This window comes from Myotis brandtii, unplaced genomic scaffold (assembly GCF_000412655.1).
Source record: "Myotis brandtii unplaced genomic scaffold, ASM41265v1 scaffold107, whole genome shotgun sequence".
Taxonomy (NCBI): domain Eukaryota; kingdom Metazoa; phylum Chordata; class Mammalia; order Chiroptera; family Vespertilionidae; genus Myotis; species Myotis brandtii.
The window spans coordinates 1,193,678-1,218,446 of NW_005353629.1; the positions used below are offsets into that span (position 1 = coordinate 1,193,678).

Sequence of the window (24,769 nt, forward strand, 5' to 3'; positions counted from 1 at the left end):
CGCCTTCCCTCGTAGGTTGTATAGTCTGATCGATGCTTCTCTGTCTCTGGATCTGTTTTTGTTCATCAGTTTATGTTGTTCATTATATTTCATAAATGAGGGAGATCATGTGGTATTTATCTTTCTCCGACTGGCTTATTTCACTTAGCATAATGCTCTCTAGTTCCATCCATGCTATTGCAAATGGTAAGAATTCCTTCTTTTTTACCGCAGCGTAGAATTCTATTGTTTAGATGTACCACAGTTTTCTAATCCACTCCTCTGCTGATGGGCACTTAGGCTGTTTCCAAATCTTAGCTATGGTAAATTGTGCTGCTATGAACATAGGGGTGCATATATCCTTTCTGATTGGTGTTTCTGTTTTCTGCATGAAGTTTGCCTTGGTTTCCTGCCCAGCATGCTTCTTCTAGAATTGGGGCCTTCTAGATGTTTCAGTCCGCATCCTGAATCTAGTTGTGTGGCTTGTCTCTGTCCCCAGCTTCCCAGCTACATGATATCCTATGACTACTTAACGTAAATACAGCAATGACTAGATCAGATCTCATCTTATAGAGGGTTTTTTGCTTTTATTTCTTTTTTTTTTAATGCTAGAATAAAAAGTTTCCCTTACTGAAGTGGCAGAAGAAAGACACTGATCTGTTTTTAAGCAGGAGGAATTTGCAATAGTGTGAAGATTGGATTTGAAAAAAGAGAGGGAGACATTCTGACCCATCAGAAGGGCATACAATAGTTAGGAGAGCGGTAATGAAGGCCTGAGCTGGGGTGGCTGGTGGGGAGGGAACAAGAGAGACAGACTGAAGAAGTGTTCAATAGATACAATCCACAGGCTCCCAGCAAGGAATTGTTTAAGGCGGGCAGCGAATAAGGAGGGAGCAGCAATGCATGTGAGGTTCCCGACTTCGTGGTACGAGGGTGGAAATTGCAGTGACAGGCAAAGGGAAGAGCAGATGCTGGAGGCGCTGGGAAGCACGGACAGGCTCTGCATATACAGAGATGGGGTGTGCATGTGTTTCTGTCACTTTACTCCTCGTGATAACAAACGAGCGTCCTCATTTCTTTGTGCCTTAATTTGCGCATCTCTATCCTGAGGATAAAATACCTCCACAGGAGTGCGAGGAGGATTGAGTGAGCAACCAACTGCATGACAGGCCCTGCCACTCGGAGGGTTCTGGGCCAGTGCAGGGGCGGCATTGTTACTGTGTTACTATTATGATTACGCTGAGGACAAAAGCTCCCTCGTTGCCCATCAGGAGTTGGTGACTGCCGTCTGTACTGGAACAGACACTGGCAGGAGGCATTCACATCCGGGAACTGACCCGGCTCATTAGGAGTTCAGAGTCCATTCATGCCAGTGGCCTCTCTCTGGGAAGCGTCTTCCAGGTGACTCAGCTCATCAGCTTTGCTTGTGGTCTGAGGTAGTTGGGAAAGGATCCATGACACCAGCCAGGAACATGCGGGCAGACTGGGTGAGGAATGCAGGTGGGAGCTGTCTGTGGAGGAGGCCGGACGACACCTTAATGAGAGGCCTCACTGAGGACCAGCTGGGGGGCCGAGGGTGGGGACAGAGAGGACCTGCTGGAGCCAGGTGTGGGCTGCAGACGGGTGTGGTGTGTGGGGTGTGGGGTGTGGAGTGTGGGGTGTGGGGTGTGAGCTGCTGGCCCCTTGCAGGCACCATGAAAAGAGGGAGGTGCCTGGGAAAGGTCACCGAAGGCAGCGGGAGGGCGGAGACTGGGAGGGGCAGGATGGGGAACTACAAATGGCAAATGGCTGGGCCTCCTGGGGTGGGGCTCTCCCAGCAGAATCGTTTGCAGTTGCTGGGACTGGCTTGAGTGTCCTCCTTTATGCTGTGGCTCTGTGAGCAGCACTGCTTCCTCTCCGTGTGGGCTTTAGTCACCCTGTTACTCACCGAGGGGCTGCAGGGCTCCTGCCACTGGGAGGGGGAGGCCCCGTGCAGCTGCCTCAGCGTGGCTTGAGCAAGCACACGCGGGATTGCACATCTCTGCACCTGGGAAGATGGTATCGGGACTGGGCCAAACATAATGTCAGGGTGGGACAGAATTATTGCTTGAATTAATTATATTGCAAAAATGTGTTACCCATGAAATTATGTGCTTGACACATACATAACAGGCTTTTGTGATAAAATATATGTTTTTATTCAGTATTTTAAATCAAAGCCTATAGCGCTTTGTGGTTGAGCTGTAAGAAATGGGAAGGAAGAGGAGAGAGGACCATGGAGTGAAGGCCATGGCTTCCCTGTATCAGCTGGAACGGGGTTCAAATACCAGCTCTGCCGCTTCGCTGTGTGGCGTGAGGCCAGTTCCCAAACCTCTTTAGCCTCACCTTCCTCTGCCAGAGAAAGGGAAACGCACTCCCATCAAAGGGCTCTTCCGGGGATTAAATAAAATGTGTAACGGGGCCAGATGAAATGCCGACTTGACAAATGACAGCTGTTATTCCTGATTAAGTTTTCAGGTGCTTTTTCTCAGTTATCTCACACGTCCTTTCAAAGGTCTCCAGGCAGGAGTGTGGCTCCAGTTTCTTAGAGGAAGGAAGGGAACGAGGTCCTACCGGGTGAGCTATTTGCTGGGATCACAGAACTGGTGGGTAGTTCAGCTAGAAGTAAAGTTCAGGCCTTCTGACTCTCTAGCCCAAGGCCCTTCCCATATGTGACATAAAGACACATGAGGAAGGAATCCAGGCCCCGTGCAGCATTTATTCAGCCCGGTGCTTTATTTCACAACCTAGTGTAACAAGCACCACATATTCTAACTCCGTGAAAGGGGGTGATGGGTTGCGGGCAGTCATTCTGGCTTGAGAAACTGCACAGATCTGTGCAGCCCTGTAGCGCTGAACATCTGGAGCGATCCCTATGCGAAGAGGAAGGGGCCGGGGACACAGGGCTGGGCAAAGATGTGCGGCAGTGGGAGCGAGTGCGGTGGGTTGAAGGCCTCTTTTCTGCAGCCAGGAAGCATTTTGAAGAGCAGATGGTTGCTACAAAGATGTCCATTTCCACCTGTGAAGTGCCTGTGGTGACCGTCACCCACGGTTCTGACAAGGAGATCCCACCCAGGACGGTGCCGGCACTTTGTGAAGGCTCTGACTATATGGGAGCCTAACTAGTCTAAGAAATCTGACATCGAAGTGGACGTCAGTGGTTTCTAAGTGTCGCCGCCACCCCTGTCATGTTGCTATACTGGCTGGAGCCCATTGCCCTTCAAAGAAAGCCTGGCTGTTTAAGCATTGCCAGAAAAAGCCTGCAACGCTGGCTCTTCCTTGGCTATTTATCTTCACCTAGTGGTGCTCTCCTCCTCCAACTCGGCTCAAGCCAGATCAAGCCAGTTCGAGCCACTCAGTGTCCGCCCTGCAGACCTGCGCTGTTTCCTCCCCCTCCCTCCCCATTCCCTGAGGGGTTCTCACCCTTCAGAGAGCAGCGTGAGGGCGTTTCCACCAGCCCCTCTCCCACCCCCTCCCTGAAGTCGGGTGGGCTTCCTGGTGTGTGCTCCTCAGGCCCACCCCTTCCTGGCCAGGGCCCCTCACCCACCCTGCGGTGGTGTTGCTTTCCGCCCACCTGAGGGCAGGGCTGGCAGCTCTGCCATCCACTCCTGTGCCCAGGGCCTAGCGCCTCCTGGCACACAGCAGAGTCGGGTCTCCATCAATACCCGTGGCCCGAGTAACTGCCCGCAGGAAGCGATGCTTCTACAGCTTGTGAGGCTGGGGTCCCAGGAAGCAAGTGGAGTTTATGCGCAGAGCTTTCCAGAAAATTGAGGTCAGTCATGCTACAAACATGCATATTACCATCTCTGTATTTTTGCTTTTGAGGGATAATAAACATTTCTGCTAGTTCTGGGGATTTGTACCGATTTGGGAAGAGCAATATTAAACACGACAGCAGATGGCTCCTGTTTAAAAGTGATGACAGGCACGTTCTGGAATTAAAGGGCTTGACTGGGAACTTCTGTTTTAAAAACAATTTAATACGTGCCCTGGCTGGTGTGGTGCAGTTGGTTGGGTGTTGTCCTGTGCACCCAAAGGGTGCTGGTTTGATTCCCCGTCAGGACACAGGTCCAGGTGCTGGCGGCTCCATCCTCGGGAGGGGGCATGCAGGAGGCAGCCGATCACGGTTTCACTCTCACGTGGATATTTCTCTCTCTCTCCCTTCTTCTCCCTCTAAAAAGCAACAAAAATCTTAAAAAAACACACAATATAATGTGAAAATTAAAAGGAATTATTTTACTTTAAAAATAAAGAACGAGAATATGATCATCTTCTAAGCCCATGGTCGGCAAACCGCGGCTCTCGAGCCACATGAGGCTCTTTGGCCCCTTGAGTGTGGCTCTTCCACAAAATGCCACGTGTGGGCACGCACGTACAGTGCGATTGAAACTTTGTGGCCCATGCATAGAAGTCGGTATTTTGTGGAAGAGCCACACTCAAGGGGCCAAAGAGCTGCATGTGGCTCGCGAGCCACGGTTTGCCGAGCAGCAGTTTGCCGACCACTGTTCTAAGCATATATGAAATGAACATTGTCTTTGGTCCACACCTGATTACATTTAGAAACAATTGCAAGACATATGATTAAGAAACTGATAAAATACCGGGCATGTGTACTGCAGAGATGCGCCTTTTCTGGTTATGCGATATGCTTTCCCCCCAAATGCTCATAATTTGTCTTTCTGGTAGATTATTTTGCTTCAGAAAAAGCATATTTTTGAGTCATTATCTCTGAGATGTTGCATCCTTTCAGTGTCTGAGGCTCATGAAAGTTCGGCGGGTCCTTGGTCTCATTTCTCCCGCACAGACCAGCAGTGTCCTTAGGGCCCGAGGAGGGAGGGTGCCAGTGGGCATGGGCAGGATGCCTGTGCTGGAGGCGTTTCACATTCCTTCTACCTCCTGCCAACATGCACGGGCGCCACACTTACTTTTCATTTTACAGAAAAAGACACAGAGCCCAGCTCAGGTAAGCAGTTCGCTCAGAAGACGGTCAGCCTGGGACAGCCAGCTGGTCTACCCTGGTATCATGCAACTCTTTCTAAGGTGCCAAGCATGTGGCCATGGCCTCTGGGGGCGCTGGCCCACCTTCCTGAGCCCCAGCTCACTACTCAGCACAGGCCCGTCTGCTTTATTCAAACAAGCACTGGGGTGGCTCCGGGAATGCTGGCTATCAGCAGCATCGATCAGGGTGCCATATTTCTGGGAACAGAATGTCTGGGCCTGACTCTGGCTCCATCTGTTATTAACTTAGTGAGCTGAGCGAGTTATTTAACCTCTGCCTTTCAGGTTCCTCACCAGTAAAAAATAGTAACTAACTCGGGGTTCTTCTGAGGATAATTCATCCTAATGAATGGAAATTGTTAAACCCAACACTGAGCACAGAGTAAATGCAGATCAGACACTTCTTACAGAAAGCTTGATCACGTGCTTTATTTATCCACTAGAGGCCCCGAGTGGGGTTCCGAGGTCTGGCCAGAGATCAGGGCTGAGCTGATTGGGGCCCAGCCAATTGGGGCCTGAAGGCCCCAGAGGGGTCGGGAGAGGAGGCGATGGTCACCGGGCGTGGAAGGAATGGACGCTGGATGCCGCCATCATTGGCGCCCCACCACTGCACGGTTCCCTGCCTCCCCCAGCCCCTCATTCCCTCGCCGCCGCAGCAGGTGGGGGCAGGCCGACCTGGGGGGAGGGACAGAGCATGGGAGGTTGGACGCGGCCCTGAGGGAGCTGGCCTTCGGCCCCCCTGGGAAAGGGGACAGGTCTGCCGCAGCACCAATCCCAGATTTCCCGTCTCAGCTCAGGGCCTACCGGCTGCGGGGAGGGGCCATGAGAGGTTGGCTGACTGGGGGAGGTTGGCTATGGAAGCTCAGTGACCATCAGGGGGCAGCTCCTGTGTTGAGTGTCTGCCCCCTGGTGGTCAGTGCACATCATAGCGACTGATCATTTGGTCATAATGGTTGCTTAGGCTTTTATATATGTAGATTATTCATAGTTTTGTTTTTTAAAAAAATATATTTTATTGCCGAAACTGGTTTGGGAGGATGGGATATGCCCGCAACCCAGGTACATGCCCTTGACCGGAATCGAACCCGGGACCCTTGAGTCCGCAGGCCGATGCTCTGTCCACTGAGCCAAACCGGTCAGGGCAGATTATTCATAGTTTAATGTAATTGTACTAAAATGGTATTTTATTAAAGAAATAACTTAGATTTACACACATAATCGATCTATTAACTTACATAACATGACACTGATGCATCTGCACCCCTGATTCAGAATCATTAGTTGGTTACTGACACTTTAGAATCTGTAAAATGTACAGAAACACATTTGTCATTTTCACAATTTGGAAGTGAATTTTCAAATGAGGGTAGTGAGATTTAGAAAATGTTTGAGACTTCTAGTGTCTTCTTGCATGACTTTCGCCCTGATTCCTATTCTCTGAAGTGTAAACGAATGAGCTCCTTTTTTTAAACACTGCTCATGCCTTGGCAACCTGAATTCTGTGACTACGACATCTAGCTCTTAACTTGAGCCCCTGATAGTAATTTATATGGCTAATTGCACTTCTCAGAGAGATTTCATACTTGTCAAGAGCCTCTTGCTTTGCTCTGCTCCCGATTAGTATATTTAAAGCAAAAGCAAAAGATACGATTTCCCATTTCTTTCAGTTGAAGTTTTATAAAATCTTATTACAGTTTAGTGAGACCCACCCCAAGAAACCTCACCTCATGGTTGAATGCATAATTGAAGGCCAATGAGCACAAATACAGATACTTCCTTCTTTCCTGCATTCTCAGGAAAATTCAGTGCATTCTGGAAGGAGAAAGTTAGACAACTGCAGCCTGATTTCATTTTGAGTGAAGAAAATAAAAGTCTATAGTGCAATGCCCAAGGTTGCCATGAGTAAGATAAGGGGCTGAGTGAATGTGCGACCCATTTTAAAATTAAATTATGCCATGCCTTCTGAACCCCACTCGCAGATTCTAAACCAGTTTGCATCCGATGCTAGTAAAAAAAAGAAAAGAATCTTGACTCCCTGGCCTCCTTGCCTTGCTCTTCCACCTGGGGGAGGTCTAGCCACTGCTATTTCCCAACCTCCCAAGGCTGCAAATCTTTCCCCGTTTAAGTTTCCAAAATATTTCATCATAAGGGTCTGACTGAGGACAGCTCTGATGCTTATAAGCAAGAACAACTCCACAGGTTTAACATGAGAACAACAAAAATTCACCAACATATAAAGGACACAAAGTCCCAGTTTTCATTTTCAACTTATTTTTTAAAAGCTTATGTATGTGTACTCCTTTAATAGGACACTTACTTCTAGCACAGAGAACCCGGGGTGTTAAGGGCCGGAACTGCCTTCCAGCAGTGAGAGTCCATAGAGACAGCTTCAGCCTCCAGCTCCCCTGGCTGTGTTCTGCATATGCTAATGTCGATCATTCTCTATGAGATTTGTTTCCCTCCAGAGGCAATAAAGTCATTTTTCTCTGCTAAACTAAAGGTCCGGGCTAATGTACACAGAGCTGTCCAACTCTCATGATAAGAGCCTTCCTGAGGCTTGCAGAGTTTAAACTTTCCAGACAAATCCAATAGTGTCAAGATAAACGTGAGGGTTTTCAATATGGATGCCCGTCTCTAGGAAGGCGTGCTGGGATCCCTCCCTCAATTAGCATGATTGCCAGGCCGCCACCACCCAGTCAGCGAGTTGCAAAATGCAATCAAGTTATTCCAGATGATCTCAGCCAGCAATCAGGACTTTCGCCGGGATCCAGTCTGACCTCAGAAGGCGAATGGGGCGAGTCTCAACATGGAGGAGCTTGGGTTTGGATGCAGGGGTGGAGCATGTTCCAGGGATGGGTGCATAGAAACCATCACAGCAGGAAACCTGGAGACACCCAGAGGCTGCCCTAATCGCCTGGGCGCTGCTCCACGCTTTAGACAGTGGGCATGGGCAGCAGGCCAGAAATATAGCCTGCTTTCGTCCGTGTAAATATTAGCACACACCTATATTTTGCATTTCATGTTTAAACACTATACATGCATTCTATTCACGTGGCAAATATTTTAGCTTTGGTGTAGTCTAAAAGTTTTGCTTTTAGAAGGATTTTTACAATGTGAGGAACATTGAGTAAACGTGCATTTTTATTTTGACCAGACTACTAGATGCATACCTGAAGATGGGTTTGAATGTGCCGACAGAGTATTTTTTTTGCTAAGTGGGAGAGGTGACCTACTTCTCTGACCTGGCAACCTTGGATTTGTCACCATTTGGGGAACTTTAGAATGAAGCCAATCATTGATAAAAGGAGCATCAAAATTCAGCTGGAGCCTTGGAAGAAAATCAAGTGTTATCTGCCTGTAGAAATCTAAAGCCAGTGTCAGATTCCCGAGCTCTTTGGATCAGGGAGAGATTTGGACTTGAAGAGTAAAGACCCCAGAGAGGAGAGGGGAGCTGCTGATATCAGAGCTGCTCTGATGCCCCAAGAGCAGATCTTAGATCTGTACCAGGTCAGGGCGGGAGAGGACTTTTCAATGCACTTGTTTGTTGAGGGCAATTTATTGCCAAGGTCCAAAGTTAAATTTGCAATAAGGACCAGATTCTTGTTGAACAACCCAAAAGGTAGTGACTTTCATTCAAAGTAAATGAAAAGTAGAGACAACATAAGCAACATCTTGAAGAATTATATGAAGCTATTTAACCTAAATAAAACACATAGCAATTTCTTTTTCTCCACTTTGGGCTCGATATCTGTATAGTAGGAGAGGAATGGAAGTATGCTACTATTGTGTGCCCTTAAGGGTACATGAGAGTAAAGACAAAATAATCTCAGATGTTTAGGAAATGATTTGTAATATTGCACCTGAAATTGTACCAATCACTATTTAATATAACCATTTCCCGATGGGACAAAAGGTAGGTATGCTCAGTACAGTTTAAGAATAAGAACTATAAAAGAACAATGCAATAATTTAGAGCCTTTTATACTAAGTAGGATTTTTAGGTTGAAAATAGCCAAACAACATAAGGTTCTGAGAGGTTAGGTGTGTATACACAATGGGATGTTTCTTTCGAGAAGTAATATCTTCATCTAGTCCTTGTGAATTTTCCCATGATGATAAGTGAGGGAGAGACCAAAGGGAGAAAAGCAAAGGTGTGTTTCAGTTGAGCGTATGCCAAATACCCGGTGATTCACAGCGTCCTAATCAGACAGGTGTGACTTCTAAAAAAATAGGTTCACCCCACCCACCCTGGAAACTCTTCTTTGCCCAAACTCAGCATCTGACTACTTTCTAGACATGTCACCATACTTACTCTGGATTGGCAAGGAGATTACATGAAAATGCTGACCAGGGCAGGTTAAATCATTACATGACTCCATTGCTGGCCTTTTCACGTAGATTCAAGTATGGGTGTGATTTTTTTTCCTTAAATTCAACAACTAAACTCATGTGTTTATGACTTTTTGATTTGTTCTACATTTTTCTTCAGCATTTTATGACCCATATATTTTTGAAGAAAATTGTCAGATATATTTACATTCACATTTCCTTTTTACAACTCATTTTGTAGAATTACATAGCTTAACTATATTTATGGTTTAAGCAACTTTAAGAATCGTCTCATTCAACCCCTTAATTTGTCAGTGAAAAAATAGAGGCTTTATTTACCACCACAGGATTGGGTTTTTGTTAGGAAAAAAATGGTCTTCTCTATTAATAGTTCAATTTTTAATAACAGTTATGTCATGAGTTACATAAAATGAATAGACTTTGCAAATTATTGCTCATAAAATCTGCATAAATATTAGGCATTTGAGATTAAATTCATGGTTTCCCAAGTGGCAGTGCATATGAATCACCTGAGGAATTTAAAAAATGATCCTACAAAATAAAACAGTTAAAAGACCCAACACAGATCCACTGACTCAGAAACTGGTAAGGTTGGCATTATTATATTAAAAAACTTTCCAGGTGTTTCTAAAGTCTTACATGTGATTCAGTGTCTGAGAGATAATGGGTATTAAACAAGCACATGTTTGCTTTCCAAGACAGTTCAACAGGAAGTAGGCTAAAGTACCCAGCTATTTTATAATAATTTTTAAAAAGATATACAGTATTTTATTTTATTTTAAATATATTTTTATTGATTTCAGAGAGGAAAGGAGAGGGAGAGAGAGATGGAAACATCAATGATGAGAGAGAATCATTGACTGGCTGCCTCCTGCACGCCCCCCACCGGGGATCGAGCCCGAAACCCAGGCATGTGCCCCTGACCAGAATCGAACCCAGGACTTTTCAGTTCACAGGCCGACGCTCTATTCACTGAGCCAAACCAGCTAGGGCCCCAACTATTTTAAAAGTATAATTGTAAAACTTTAGCTTGGCAAAACCCCAATAATTTTCAGTTTCAAGCTATTTCTTTCAAGGCTTTTTGCTGTCATTATTCCATTGATGGTGTATGTAAAACAACCTTTGAGCTTTATTACAAGTCATGTCTACTGAATTTTTATGTAGGAATTTACAACTGACTCTGTGATAAAAATAAATGTTGGAAGATTTAAAATTGATAACTAAGTGTTTTGACAAAATCCCGAATAAATACCCAATAGAGATTAATGAAGACTACATTTTTAAGTTAATAGTATAAGGATGTCTATAATTGATTGATGTCCAAGAATAGCATAAAACAAACCCAGAAACCACAGGATCTTAGACCATGTTATTGATGAAATAGCATCATGGGTAACAGACAAAAATCACAAGCCAAGCTTAATGTACAGAAGATACATTTCACACAGGGTTTTATAATCCCCAATATTCTTATTTTATAAACACCAAGATCTTTTCCATTCTCTTTCTAATTGTGCACCTGCTCATCACTTCAACAAGCCACTTAATTAAAAGACCAAGAAAAATGTTTCTGATGGTGTCTGTTACATCTTGTGGTCCCACATAGGCTAGAACCAGATACCTTGGCCTCCAATGACAGTCATTAATTCTCAGGGACAACTACAGCATTCTGTCTTTCACTCCTTCATTGTCCTGGGAGCAACACTCCTGTTCCTCTGGGAATTAATGTTCCTTTCCTTTTAAGCCTGTATTTTTAGAGGGATATTTTCATCATAATATTCCTCTCACCTGGGCACAGGGGTGGACGTATGACTGAGGAATATCTGCACAATATCTTGGGATTAATCAAAATGGCAGTTGAAAGGAAAAAACAACACCTCTCATCTCTGCTGGTGAAGGAACAAGGCAATCTTCTGTAGAGAGTGAAGGCGAATAGAGGCACAAAAAATAGGGCAAATGGAGAGTCCTGGAGGAGTTGGAGTCCTGTCCCGTCACCCTGCGAGGCCTCTTCCCCGCCTCCCCAAGCCCAGTTCTTTGTTTTTGTGAATCAACAAGCTTTTCTTTTTGGCCTCAAAACCCAGTTTTTACTGGGTTTCTATAACTTGCAACCAAAAGAGTTTTAGTTGAATAAAAGAATTCAAAATGCCCTTAGATTTCATAGAGTGTTGAGGGAAAATCACATTATTTAACTTTCTCACATAATGCACTTGTTAGAGAGAGGGGATAGCAGAAGTAATTGTATCACTAGCTATTCTCACTTAAATTCTCATTGCTGGCTACTCTGGGAAAGACATGAAACCAGAAACAGTGGCAACAAAAAAGCATCGTTAGAAAAGGTGGGATTGAGCCAACAGAGGATAGTAGCTACAAGAGTCTATCACAATAGTTATAACTGAGTGTATTTTGTATTTATCATTTTGCATAAATGTCAATAATTTCATACCTCAATTTTGTATAGACTACATTTAATACTATATTTTGAATTTAAAACATCAGTGATTTTGGAAAAAGCTTCCCAAGTAAGCTAAATTTATTACTCCAGCATTTGAAAGTTCTGATAGGATGTTAGATACATTTTTCTTCAATTCAAGTTGATTTTATTTTTAGTTAATTATAGTAACAAAACCTTCTAAGTGATTTGAAATAATCAATGTTCTTTCAGAATCCGTTTTATCTATAATCTTAGTTTTGGTTATTATTTGGCCTAACATATTAGACATTTTAAACTTTCAAACAGCAAAATATCTCCAGATGTCTTATGTTCTGAACAATTGTAATGATTTTATTTGCATTTTTATTAGATTATCAGGCTTGACTTGAAATGTTTACTGTAATGTTTCAGTATATTGCATTTTTACTTATCATCAGCCTAATTGACACAGACTTTTATAGTTTTGGTCTCTATAGTTAAAAGTTTGAGCCATAATCAAAAGTTCATTTCATTTTCAGAGTTTCTTGAAAGCCATGTTTCTTGCCTTATGGGAAGTCATGAGGAGGGTGTTGTATGTCTACTGGTAATGCTGACAGAGTGTTAATTGGTGTCTGTCAGGCATGGGAACATCTCAGCAGGAATGTGTCTGCATTTCTCATTGAGCAGCCACTATATGCTCAGCATTTGAGAGGGATCGTAAGTCAAAATGCATGTAGGGATGCATTTTGAATCAATGTACCTAAGAAACATGGGAAAACAGTAGGACTACATTATACTTTTCATTAGAAGTTCAAAAAAAGGAAAAATATGGGCCAAATCTGTTTTCTTGGAAAATATAGGAACTACATAGTACTCAAATGAGTGACATGTATAGACAGAAAAAGGGGAAGATAGTCCCAGTACTGAGCTAACCACCCCTTGTGAAGCAGAATCCTCCTGTATAATATCCTGATCATATGATTAACCCCCACCCAGATATGTCCTCATTAGTGGCAAGGAACTTGCCTGGTAGGAAGACCAGAATTGGAAGTTTTTTCTTAGGTTAGAGATTAATCTGGACTGAAAGTTTTGCACCGTCTTATAGTTGGGCCCCTACCATCTGCAGGCTCATCATACAATCTGACACCTTCTCAGGAGGGCCTGAGCCTGTCTTCTCACTTTACATTCATCTTATAGTTGGGCCCCTACCATCTGCAGGCTCGTCACACAATCTGACACCTCAGGAGGGCCTGAGCCTGTCTTCTCACTTTACATTCCTCCAAACAAGGAGACGTAGGGACCTTGAAGGGACCTTGTATGAGGAGTCCTGCGCCACTGAACAGTCAATATAGCGAAGAAGATATTTCAACTCTCTGCCACTTCTTAGGGACAATGGAGTCCATCATAGACTTACTGGTTTTTTGTTGTGATAAAGGGAAAAGGGAAATCAATGGGCTGAGACTTGAATGTCTGAGAGCTTATTGTATTCCAGGCCTTCAAGGGGGTGTGTGTTGGGGGAGTACGTTACTTATGTGACTGCATTTTATCCTCATAACAACATTGTGAAATAGACGTCATTATCTGTTTTCCTTATGAGGAACTTAGTGTTTGGGAGGATAAGCATTAGGGTTGAGCATTTTCCCTTCACCCACTGTGGCTTTCAATTTGCTTTCTTTTAAAGAAAAGATCTTTAAGTCTAGGACTATGCACCTAAGTGAAGGTGAATTTAGTGATTACATATATCTCACTCGGTCCAGAAGACTTTGGGGATGGACGTTCCAATTATGCCCCAGTAAAAGGTATAAACAGGGACTGCCTGGGCAAACCTGGGCCTCTAGTTGCCATCACTCAAGGTCAGTCCTACACCACCAGAGGTGTTCGCTAGGAGCACTGTAGCGTAAGGACTTGATGGCAGCAATTGCCTCTTTTGTTTCTGACTCGAATGTCCTTGTCTCTATGTATAGTATGAGAAAGAATATCTCATCTTCTTATATCAGCATTTAATCAAGACGTTGTTTTCTTGTTTCTGTGGAGGGTATATTTTTGTCTAAATTCACCTGAGTTCCTGGAAAAGTTCCAAACCAGAGGGACTTTGTTATCTCCTCCAGGGCAATTGTTGAGGTAAAGTTCAGTCTTGCATGGCGTGGTGCCAACTACTGGTCAGACAGCTCACCTTTGGCTTTGCATCCACTTGGTTTCTCAAGAGTTGAACAGGTTGGAGCCGTTCTCCAACGCTTTGCTTAGTCCTGTGCAATTTCGATCCCTACATACCTCAGGAAAAGGTGAAATTAATGTTTGTAGAATCCTTTTAAGATCCAGAATGAAAGATGGTTTGATAGTATAAGATATTAAAATAAACAGACCCTGGGATACTCTCCCAGGGTGAGCGCCATTGAAGAGATGAACTTCAAAGATGCACTTGGTAGTATCTCCCAACGACTTTCATTCATTTGGATCAGCCAATGTTTAGTCAGTCCACAGTGAGAAACGCTCTGTGTGATTGTTACTTAATGAGAAACTCAAACTTGTTCTACATGAACAAATAGACTGACTCAGGTTTTGAGTTGGGATAAGCACTAGTAACACAGGTGGAAACTTGTTCGAATTGCCTTGGGAGAGCCAACTACCAGACAAAAGACTACATATGTCAGCATTATCCACAATGACTCGAGTTTGGAGAAAGCCAAATTAATAGAATCTTGTCCAGTTTTACTCTGCTATCTTAAAACTTGCAAGTTTTAAAAAGAATGCTGTCATTTTATGTTAAACTAAAGAACACAGAAATCGATGCTAACTATATTCTATTAAATAAATGTATTACTATGCAATTAAATATATAAGATTATAAAATTCAATGTGGAAAAATGATTTTCATTTATCTCTGTTTCTTAATTCTCCTCAGCTGACAGATTTGAGACATATTCTTTTGGCTCAGTTATATTTTGGATGATCTGATGTGTCCTAATGCTGTGTAAGAGTCATTACTCAGGGGTTGGCAGTTGTAATACAAATAAATAATACAATAGTAAATAATAATTTAAGATTAAATTCTCTGTTTTATGTACTCACAACTGTAAACCTAGTTTTGTCCACCCCTGTATATTAGCAACATTTTTATAGCTTGGCATTTAAAAATATATCTTAAACCACAAAGCCTACTTCCAAAACAGAATACTTGATTGTGAGGATGTACTAGTGCAGTGAGATATTCATATAAACATTTCTTACCTAAATGAAGAAAGATACTTTAGAGCACCTAAAATACCAGCAAAAGATATTACAAGAACAGACAAATAGGCTTTTGCTTTTGTACAGTTCTCTGCCTATACATTTAGTAGGGTTAGGTTAGTTATACCAATTTTTTGAGGTATAATTTTGGCTTTCTTTCACAGGAAAAAAAGGAGGTGTGTTTTCCAATCTGTGCTATATCCAAGGAAAAAATCAAGCTGTAAGATAAACGAGCTCATTATGTGTGTTGGTGTCTGGTCCCAGGACTGTAGATTGTAAGAAAAGAGAATTACTTTGCAGCCATTTCAATACCAATGCAAAAAATGTATATGCAGAACGTTGTAAGTCAGTAGTTTCCAAACTTTAGGGTGAAGAAATACAACCCGGGGGTTTTGCTAAACATGCATTTTCCTCAATCCCTTCCCCATCTCAGGACAGATTGCTCTGGTCTGGAAAGAGATCAGGTGGCTGATGGTTGAGGGCTTCACTTGAGAAGAGAAATGTCATTGTTGAGGGAGATACTTTGATAAACTTGTTGGTGACATAAAGGACTGGAAGCAAGGACCCCAAGGAGATAGGAAATAAGGAAATGGATAAACCACTTTACATTAGAAACGAGCATGACTTTAGAGGAGAGAAGAGGGGAGAGCGGAGCACAGGGGAAGAAAAGGCAGGGGATTCAAGCAGAAGCCACTAAGCAATTCCTATCCCGTGGTTGGGAAGATTTTTATATTTTAAGGAGAAGCATGTCTAATGTTATAGCATTGTTTTGCTTTGCTTTATTGTTTTTATTTCTTAGTTTCTAACAACCACTCTCTCCTCTCTCTAAGCTCCAGTGAAGCCCGATATGCACATGTATTTCTGTGGGGTGGCATTGTGGATAAAGGCTGGGACTATAAAGGAAATGTGGCTGATTGGACGCTGACAGAGAGAGAAAAAGTGGTCAAGGGATTCCCCCTGGTGAGCTGCAGGAAAGCGAATGGCAGGCGATGGCAAAACTGGGGGTGGTAGAAAAGCAGCTGCAGAGTTCCCTGACTGGGGAGTGGGCAGCACCACCTTTTCCCTTCCCCACTTAGTCAATAATATGTACATTTATTGAGCATATACTGCATGCTATGCACTAATTATGCACTATGCACATATGTGTTATCGCTTAAGCCTCCCAAGAGCTGGTTAGGTAGGGACTATGATGCTTTTTATATAAACAAGAAAATCAAGGCGTAGACAGGCTAATTCACTTGTCCAAGATCCCACAGCTAGTGACTGGTGGAACCAGGATGTACAAAAGGCTGCCAGGTCTAGAGCACAGTATAGTCTTCACCACACATGGTGATGCCTTGGTTGACTTTGGAGATGAAAGGATGAGAGTGGGCGGGTTACGTATGAGACCAGCAAAGTCAAAAGTTCAATAGGATGACCTGAGAGTGGGATAAACAGGAGGGCTGAGCCCGGTGCTTAGAGCTCATGATGATTGTGAACAGCCAAGCAACAGTCTGGGAGTTCCAGACACAGAGCGCCTGTCCTCGCTGGGATTTTTGTAGCTCACTGTGTCATGATACATTTGAAGGCCAGCTCCGTTAACAGCATGAAAGAGTAGGACATCTTTAATGGGAAAACATGGCTGCTCCAAATTCAGAAATGAAAAAAAATCTCCATCTCACTATTCTAACATTATTCTAAGTTTAATAAGACCTACATCAACAACATCAACAACAAAGAGATACAAATTGGAAAAGATCAGAAGAGTACATGAAAATTGCTGTTTGCACATAACATTTTAATTTCAATCTCATATCACCGGGCGTGAGATTAGTAGACAACTAATAGACGGTTGTTCACAGGAACCTTTGTGAAACACAGCTTTATCGTTCATTTTATAGAAATATTTACAGTAAGCTGACTACAGTTCTGATTAGGAAACGTAGGATTGGTCATTCTTATAAATGCCTTTGCCTTTTTATAAGGTTTTAAGTTTAATCCTTAAAGTATTGTTGACTTGACTTTGTTGCCCAGAAACTGAGCAGCACCAGCGAGTACTTCTGTCCCACTGGCCCTTTGTTCTCAGCAGGTGCACTAGGTTTCAGTGGGAAAGAATAGTTTAAAAACTAAACGTATTGTTTGTGAAAGTGGATTAAAAGGAAAAGAAATCTATAAAAAGTTTCATATTTTAAAATATAAATATTATCTGATTAACCTCCCCTCCTCAAAACACACGAACACACGGCATGGGGTCCAGAAGAACCTGCGTGTGAAATAGAAAAGGAAGCTCTCCTTCTGGCGGACACAGCTCATGCCAGGGCCCCGCTGATGCGAGAGGACTGGGGCAGAGCTTCATCTCCCGCTCACCCTTCCAGGGGCACTTCCTCAGGGCGCAGCCCCCATAGACATATAAAGTAGATTTTTGGAAAGAGAATTTATTAGCAACAACAAAAACCACTACAATAAGTTATGTACCATTAGGATTGACCAGAATAACCTATGTGAATAATCTATAGGAAGAAAATTGCAAAAATTTACTGATAAATATATAATAATAAGCTAAGAGTTGTAGCTTATACCTAAATTAAAAAATTGAAGATTTTAAAGACATCAACTAGTCATGCAAATATTGACAGACTTTGGAAACACCTGTATTTGGAAAATATTGTTCTGCAGCAGAAGCCAGGGGAATCCACAAGGTGTTTCTTAGATCAGAAAACACATTTATTGACCACAGCACAACCCCATAGAAATATATGTCCTCTTCAACTCTCCCAGTTTATATCAACAACACTCACTCCCAAATGGAGATAACTTATGGGCAATAAGGAACAGAGTAAGAAAGCTGAAAGGCTGAGCACTTATTACAAATGGACTAACACTGTTCATAAGATGGAACTAATATTAGCAGATCAGACTACATATTATTGTTTATTTTTACCGGTACTATCACTGTCACCACCACCCTTCATCCCAAATTTTCCCAGTCTTCTAATCTTATTTCTTTGAGGACTTTGATCAGACAGCCTGGTCTAACACTAGTCTAGATGTTATTATGAAGGTATTTTTTTAGATTTGATTCGTCAGTAGTGGAGATAACTTATGGGCAATAAGGAACAGGGTAAGAAAGCTGAAAGGCTGAGCATTTATTACAAATGGACAAACACTGCTAATATTAGCAGATCAGACTATATATTATTGTTTATTTTTACCAGTACTATCACTGTCACCACCACCCTTCATCCCAAATTTTCCCAGTCTTCTAATCTTATTTCTTTGAGGACTTTGATCAGATAGCCTGGTCTAACACTAGTCTAGATGTTATTATGAAGGTATTTTTTTAGATTTGATTCGTCAGTAGACTAAGTAAAACAGATCACCCTCTAAAATGTGGGCGGGCCTCAGCCAGTCCATTGAAGGCCTTAAGAACAAGGTCAGAATTTCCCTGAAGTAGAAGGAATTCTCCTGACGATGCAAACCCTGCCTGAGTTTCTAGATGGCTGCTCTGTGGAATTTAGACTCAAGATATCAACTCTTACCTGAATTTCACATGAGCCAAATCCTTCAAATGAATCTCTTTCTCGCTCTCTCTTCACACACACACACACCCTATTGGATATATTTTGGTTCTATTACTTTTCTGCAGAACTAAACACAAAACCTAAGTTTAATTATAGGCCTGAAGAGAACGAGAAGAGGCAGGTGGATGTTGAAAGAGGATGCTCACTTCCAGCCAGGAGCACTCATCTTGAGAGTTTGTCTTCTAGGGCTACTTCCTGTTGTCTTTGCTTAGATTCTCCCAGGAGCTGAGCCTGAGGTGAGATAGAGCCTGGGTTCAGGCTGCTTATTTAGGAAGCAATCTCAGGGGTCAGGAGTGAAGGTCGGGGGTGCAGGGTGGAGAAACATGGGAAGAGAAAGAGCCAGTACACAGGTGCGTTACTGAGTCTGTCACCAGCACAGGTGAGTGAGGCACAGGAGCCTTATGAAATGGCTCCTAGAACGGGCTTGGAACCTACCCATCACCGTGCACCCTCCTTTGTTCAAGCTTGTGCTCAATATTGTGCCCACATGAGCAGCATATGGACTCACTACTTCCAGAATGGACCCTGAAACTTGTTACGCAGAACTACTTGAGAGGTAAAATAATAAACTCAAACATTCTATTCTCTGACCATAACCAATCTCCTGTAATTCAATCCTCTCACTTTATTACTTTCATTTTACCTGCTTTCTAACTCCTAAACTTTGATTCCTATACATTGTCCCATTCACAGTGCCCTGCTGATTTATTTCAAGTCGGTTCAAATTCTGTCTCCATCACTTACTGGCTCTCAGACCTTGGGGAAGTTACTTGAGCTCTCCTAGGCCTCAGTATTCGTGTCTACAAAATGAGATAATAATAGCACCAACTTTTTAGAGTTGTTATGAGTATGATTCGAGATAATGCATGTGAAACATTTAACAGTGTCTGCTACATAGATACCAGACACTAAATAATAGTTATTATGATTGTGATGGTGATTATAATAATGATATTTGTCCAGCTGAGTTACCATAGTTCATCACTTCATCTGCTTTCTTACCTTTTTGACTCTTGGGTTTCTTCTGGTTCCGACCAAGAAACTGTAACCCTAAATCTATAGTTTGTTCATCTCATCTGGACTGCTGGATCAGAGTTGTACAAAATTACCAGGAATAAAAAGAGGATTAGGGGGCTTATATCTCTCCCAGGTCCCTAGCTGACTTCTGTCCTAATGTCATTTCTGTCCTATAATGATGTTCTTTACTTTTGAGTGAAAATTGAAATCCTGACATGGACTACCACCCTCCTCTCTTGAGGAATACTGATCAATTATATAGTAGAATATCCCTCAATTTAGGACTGTATGATATTTTCTCATGATTAGATTGAGGTTCTGCATTTTTTAAAGGTACCACAGAGGTGATATGGCCTTCTCAGTTCATTGTATCAGAAAGTACATGGAGTTGATATTGATGATATTAAGCTTTATTGTGTAATTAATGTGGCAGGATTCTATTATAAAGTCACAGTTTTTTTATAATTAATATTTTTGTAGAGATATTTTGAGGCTATGCAAATATGCTATTTATGCTTAAATCCGCAAGTTTGCACAACCAGGGGTGGGTGGGTCTTACCTGTGGCAGTTACTGCTGTGGTATTCTAAAGGTGACTTTCTACTTCCTTCTTTCTGTGCACATCTATTAATTCAAGTCCATCTGTAAAGAAAAATTGTCTATTTACTCCCATTTGTTTATTGGTCATTTATATCAGTATGGGCTTGGAATGTTTATTTTAATTTGGGGCTGTTGTCCAATAATATGTAATTATTTCATTTTTCAAGTTATTCTAACTCAAGGATGTATTCTAATGGGAAATACAGACAAAGAGATTAAAAAAGAAATGTACTAAGTAAAATACAATACTAGGTTGTAATAACTGCTAAGAATGAAACAAATGAGAGAAAATAATGGGAACCCTGGGATCTACTGTGAGTTGGGTGCCCAGGAGGAACTCTGAGAAGATGATTGAAGCTGATTCATGGCAGATGAGAATGAGTGTGCCATGTGCTAGCTGGTGGGTAGGCATTCTAGACAGAAGGACAGGCAGCGGCCTAATCAAGAGGAAAAATGACTACTGACGTGTGTGGCCTCCTCTGGACAAATTAACTTCTCAACACTTAATCTTGTTTGTTTGTTTGTTTCCCATTCAACAACTATTTATTTGTTTCCTCTGCGTGGGAGGGATGAGTCCAGCCAGAGGTAATACACAGTCTCTGAACACACAGTTCATCTTCCAGGAAGGAAAACCTGCAGGTCGACTGGAGGTGACTAAGCAGAGTGAGGAGGCTTTACCCGAGATGGGCACCTAACACCAATGTGGGGTCGGGAACAGACCAGGAAAGGTTGCCTACCCAGGTGATGTCTAAGCAGAGCCCTGGACATGAATGGGACTTACATGTAGCAGCGCATGAAAACACGGGTGGAATTGTCTCTTTTCATTGGATTGGAAGAGTTAAATAAACAGCCTCAACATAGTAGTAGCTATGAGTTGAATTGTCTTCTTCGGAAATTCAGATGGTGAAGTCCTAACCTCCAGTACTTCAGCATGTGACCTTATTTAGAAACAGGGACATTGTCGATGTCATTAGTGAAGATGAGGTCACTGAAATGGGACCTAATCCCATGTGACTGATATCAAATAAAAAGGGGACATTTAGACACAGAGACATACAGAGGGAAGACGGTGTGAAGAGGCAGAGGGAAAAGGCAAGGCAAGGAGAGAGCCTGGAGCAGATCCTCCCTCGAAGGCATCAGCCTGCTGACAGCTTGTAAACTGTGCGGTAACACCCACTCTGTGGTATTTTGTTACAGTAGCCCTAGAAAACGCATTCCAACTATACAACATTCTGGAAGAGGCAAAGCTGGAGAGAGGAAGAGGTGAGGAAGAAGAACAGGATGTTTAGGCAGAGCATAGAGCATGTTTAGAGCAGTTAACTGCTCTGTCTGAGACCATAATGAGGGACTCATGTCCATACATTTGTCCAAACACACAATGTACACCACCAAAAGTAAACTTTTATTAAACTACTAGAGGCCCGATGCACGAAAATTCGCGCAAGAGTAGGCCTTCCTTCCCCCAGCTGCCAGCACCGGCTTCCCTCTGGCACCCGGTACCGGGGCTGGCTTCCCTCAGGCCCTGGCATGGTCAGGAAGGACATCCGGAAGACATCCGGTCTACTTAGCATATTACCCTTTTATTATTATAGATGGCTTTGGATGAAATGATGTGTCAGTATGTTGTTAATTATAACAAGTGAAGCACTCTTATGGGGGATATTGATAGTGGGGAATCTGTGTGGAGGTAGAGGGTATAAGAAAAATCTCTACTTTCCTCTCAACATCGCTGTGAACCTAAAACTGCTCTAAAAAACGAAGTCTATTAAAAATGCCCCACCTTGCTCATAGAGCCTGTAAATTAAAATATACCACAAAGTATGTGACAAAGTATATTGCTCCTGTCTATTCAAAGAAAATCTTTACAGGTAAATACGCCAAGTAGTACCTGTAAGTAGTACCTGATAACTATATTAATTCTCTATTTTATTGCATAAGAAAGGTGTTCATAATCAATTTATACTGGAAATGTGAGGACATACTTTGTTTAAAGAGAAGGTTTTCTCCAACAATAGCAGTCCCAGGCATGTGTTAACTGCACAGTGTGCTGCACCTTCCTGGACTTGCAAATTCTGAAGAGAGGAGCCACCTCATTGGGGTCTGGATTCCATTCTTTTATCTAAATGTTTATTGGAATTTATTAAAATTAAAAAAGGTGTTTTCTCCACACGATTAGATAATGAAAGTAAAAAGGTTATGCTTAAATAACAAGTAGATGTTTGTAAACATAGGACAGGCTCAAGTTGAAATATTTAGGGGAATGAATGAGATGCCCTTAGAGACTGTAAATACTCAGAATATGCCTGGGAATTCTTCACTTTATCTCCTCCTCCCTTCCACTTCTCCATCTGTTCCAAAATGAACACACGAAATTACAGAGGAAGGAGTAGATTCACCTCTTTGTCGTCATCACAACACAGAAATGCCCCCAAACTGCTCCTTTTTCTTCTAAACGTCTGTAGATATCCACAGATTGGACAATAGGCCTTCCCTCATGACTTCATGGATTCCTGTCTGAGAGCAGTACTCCGTCAGCTTACTCTGTAAGTGGGCCAGCGGCCAGTGCTTCTCACTCTTGGCAGCACATACAACACCTGGAAGGGGTGTGTGTGTGTGTGTGTGTGTGTGTGTGTGTGTGTGTGTGTGTGTGTGTTTAATGAATGTGTGTGCGCTCCAATTCCAGAGATTCTGATTTAATTGGTTGGGGTGAGGCTCAGATATCAGTATTTTTTTTTAACTTTACAACTGATGGACGCGTGTTGCCAAAGTTGAGAACCCTGATCTAAGGCCGTGTTTCTCATCCTTGGCTACTCATCAAAATCACCTGGGGCGCTCGCTAATGGAGATTCACAGGCCACACCCTCCAGACTCTGATTCCATGATTCTGAGGGACTAAGGGAACCTAGGACTTGTACAGCCACCCTGGGTGCTTCTGATGATTAGCCAAGTTTGAGAAACACTGAGGACATCCATTAAAAATACAAAACAAGCTAGACTGGTCTGCCTTTTGCTTTACGACAAAATTTCCTCAAACTAATTTTACTGCTGCCTCTCATTGAAAAAAAATTTTTTTTTACATTTTATATCTTTTCCATGTGTAAGTTTGTGTATGTGTATTTGACTTAGCTATCCACCAATCCATTAAGAGTATTCAAGAACCAATTTGAAACATTATTTAATACAAACATATGCATAGTGGTAAAATATTTGTACAAATCACTCTAAATACACACATGCAAAAACACCTTAAAATGATAGTTTTCTTTGGGGAGCATTGATTTCTTTACAATCAGATACTACTTTCCTCGCCAATTCTGAATCACCATGCTCTAGCCAAATTTGGTATCGTTAATTGACATTCTGAGGGTCTGAGAGCATTGGGCCTAGAATGTGCATATATTCCAGCACATTTCCTCCAGTTCCCTCCAGGTCTTCCCTGCTGGCACACCTCTCCCTCTCCTTCATTTGGGAGGTAACAGCACTCATTGGGGTGGGAAGGGAGTGCCATTCTGCCAGTCTAATCAAGGGGCTCTGCCCCATGAGACTCTACAGAACTGCTTCTTCTTAGCCAGTAACTTCCAACCGGGGATCAGATTACAACCACCTTGTCCAGGTGGGTGGGGTGGGGATGAAAAACTCCTATATTTTCATAATTTAAATATTATGTGCAGTATCCCAAGTATAGTATCTGTTCTGCACGTTAGTACTACTCAAGTGGACATAGGGTTCGAGAAACATACCCGTCATCTGGAAAGATCTTTCTGTAACTTATATTCAGGAAGTATGAAGTTGTAGCTCCAGAGACAGTAGTATTTCCACAGTTAGCAAATAAACAGTATTATCATCAATAACAAAATCAGGCATTTGATAAAATAACAAATTAGGTTTTCTTTCTTTATTTCCCTTCTTCATTATACTTCTTTTTTGCCCGTGGATATTTTTCACTTAGATCTTCAAACCCTCTGTAACTAGATTTTTTTTTTTTACTTAGTCTCACTGTTTATTTTATTTTAATTTTCTACTAGGAAGTAAAATGGACTGATATATTTTCTTGTCCTTTTTTTTTGTTGTTTACTCACAATTGAAAATAGAATAAGACTGTCCAGGTCTAAAAACAAAACATTGATATGTGATACTTGTTGGTTGTTTAACGACCAACTCGCCAGAAAAAAATAAAAATTAAAAACAATTCTGATTTTGAACATGTGTGACTGTCACTATCAGAGGCCCTGGCAAAATACTGGGCTTTTTTCAATTGAACCCAGACTCAGAGAATGGAATCTGGAAGTTCCTAAACTCAGCATTTCTACACTCACTTTCCCTCAATTATCCCATCGCAGGAGAATTGTCTATAGCTACTTGATTGCAAAAGCCCTATAATGCAATGATAGTTTGAGCCCAGTGGCTAATTGAGGCAATTTCATAAAGGGAGTGTGTTTAAAGGGTGTAGGTTCTTTTGTTCAATGTTAATAACTCTTAATTCAATTACATAAAGAAAACCACAGTTAACACAAATGTAAAGTATATTTTTAAAGTAGTTTAGTTGAAAAATATTTATGGGTTACTATCTTCCCTGTCTCCATCCTGTAACTATTTTATACATCATATTTG

General features: G+C 42.3%; 1 protein-coding gene across 2 annotated transcripts in view; it reads left to right on the top strand.

Annotated features, from left to right (window-relative positions):
- DSC1 (desmocollin 1) overlaps window positions 1-24,769 on the top strand; it is a 294,686-nt gene that overhangs the window by 235,937 nt on the left and 33,980 nt on the right. The window lies entirely within an intron of this gene.